Here is a 2,310-nt window from a genome sequence, read left to right on the forward strand (position 1 = left end):
ATATCATATTTGACTTTTAAAATTTTTTCTGTAGGGCTTTTTTCTTGTCTGCTTTATTAATGCCAAACCCTCAAAGCCTAGGGGAGTGCCTTGCACAGGCGCTCAATAAAAATGTGTTAAATAAAGAAAGAGTGAATGGCCATTGTGATGCTTAGTGTTAATTGTTCACTTGACAGAAGTCTAGAATCGTCAGGGGATTGTTGAGACTGTCTGTGCTTATTGAGGTGGAAATAACCACCCACTGTGGGCAGTACCAACCCTAGGCTGGGAATTCTGGACTGCGTCAGAGTAGAGAAAGTGTGCTCAAGGTCTAGCCTGTCTGCCTGTAGTCATGGCTCTCTGCTCCTGATAACAGGTGCGACGTGACCAGCTCCCTCCAGCTCCTGTGGCTGTTACATCACTGCTATGACAGACTGTAACCTGAAACTGAGAGTTGAACAAACCCCATCTCCTGTCAGTGGCTTTTGGCTGAATCCTTTGTCACTGCAAAAGGAAGAGAAACCAGGACAAAGGCTGACGTGTCTGGCAGAAAGCTTATTTCTGGAGGGTAGGATTTTGTGTGGGTTTTGTTAGTTGTTTCTTTTTTCCTCCTAATTTCTCCACCGTGCTCGTGGACTACTTGCACAGCATCCTTATAAAATGCCACGGTGCTTTGTTTTAGAGCAACCGCAACTCTCGGAAAGGCCCTTGGGAGAACCTCTTTCTGTTGTGGGTTTTTTGTTTGTTTGTTTGTTTTATTTTGGTTTTGTTTTAACATGGAAAGGAAAACAGAGTTCAGCTTCCATGCCAATTCTGATTGGCTATTTCTAGTGCAATTACTGCACAAGCTCTGAAGGATTTTGAAGCTGATTAGTGATGCCTGCCATGGAGCAGGTCTGGAGAAGAGGAAGGTTCACTTGCCTTGTGAATACATGCCTTGGGCAGTTACTGCTGTCTTGGATCTTTACAAAGCAATGCTCTTTATTAGCTCTTCAGTCTGGGTTAGCACTTGTGTGTTTTTGTTGAACTGGTAGCCACAGACATAAAGCAGGTTTGAAAACAATCTGTCGTTTGCAATCCAGAGCTCGTGCTTCACTATGAGTTTTCATATATTTAAGAAAGAATATGACGCTCGAAACAGTTCAAAGTGGCGATGCTATCGAACAAAGAGCGAATAATATAAAAGCATAGCGAGGCTGGAGACGGCTCATTGGTTAAGAGCACATATTACTTTTAAAGTTGTTCTGGGTTCTAACACCCATGTTGGGTGGCTCACAGCTACCTGTAACTCTATCTTCAGGGGGCTCTGCCACCTCTGGCCTCCAAGTACCACCTCTATTACCACATGACTGTGGCTTACCTGCAAGATTCTAACCTATGTCGTCTCAGGTCAGAGAATCATGGCGTCTGTCACACTTCCCTTCTCCCCAGCCTTCTGTTCTGTCTACTCCACCCACCTAAGTTCTGCCCTATCAAATGGCCAAGACAGTTTTCTTTATTCAACCAATGAAAGCTACACATAGAAAGAAGACCCTCCTACATCAGCCACTCACATGCCCACGGACAGATTACAAACGTGCGCATAATTATAAATAATAGGCTGTTGTTAAAAAGAGAAGCAGAGACAGCGTGACAACCAGATGCACTGGGTCAGCATTCCAAGTTTCACGTGCTGAATGAAGATTTTTACCTCCTTTTTTTTTTTTTTTAAATGAAAGCAAAATGTCGAGGCGGTAAGGCAGACTGGTGCCCACCTCCTCCAACTGAAGATGCTTATATCATCATAGTTCTTGGGCTGGAGGTGGAAGTCAGTCTTGACCAAACTGAGAGTTGGGTGTTCACTGGCTGCGCTGTGATTGGCAGTCCAGCGTGACTTACCTGTGCATTGTCATTGCTATGTGACTGTGTTAGGTCACATGACAAAACAAACTTAAGAGGCAGGTGAACTGAAGTTGCCAATCATTTGCCGTTAAGTAGGGAAAGAATCTTGAGTTTCCACTAAAACCACGTCTTTAAAAGTAGAAGAGAGGGGCTAGAGAGATGGCTCAGAGGTTAAGAGCACTGACTGCTCTTCCAGAGGTCCTGAGTTCAATTCCCAGCAACCACATGGTGGCTCACAACCATCTGTAATGAGATCTGGTGCCATCTTCTGGCATGCAGGCAGAAATGGAAGGAATGTTGTATACATAATATATACATTTTAAAAAAAAGTTTAAAAAAAAAGTAGAAGAGAAAGGCAAAACAAATCAACCAAAGCCAGGCAGAGAGGACTTTTTTTTTTTTTTTTGGCTGAAAAAGAGAATCAGGAGACAGTGAGTTAGTAGCCTGAGC

The 2,310-nt window shown here is 43.5% G+C and overlaps 1 non-coding gene across 1 annotated transcript; it reads left to right on the plus strand.

Annotated features, from left to right (window-relative positions):
* The first annotated feature begins 983 nt into the window (after nt 1-983).
* LOC125390142 (small nucleolar RNA SNORA40) lies at nt 984-1,107 on the plus strand. Its single transcript, XR_007228672.1, has one exon. It is a non-coding gene; the product is annotated as a small nucleolar RNA SNORA40 (small nucleolar RNA).
* The last annotated feature ends 1,203 nt before the right edge of the window (nt 1,108-2,310 follow it).

The sequence above is a fragment of the Myodes glareolus genome, chromosome 26 (genome assembly GCF_982192425.1).
Source record: "Myodes glareolus chromosome 26, mMyoGla1.1, whole genome shotgun sequence".
Classification (NCBI taxonomy): Eukaryota; Metazoa; Chordata; class Mammalia; order Rodentia; family Cricetidae; genus Myodes; species Myodes glareolus.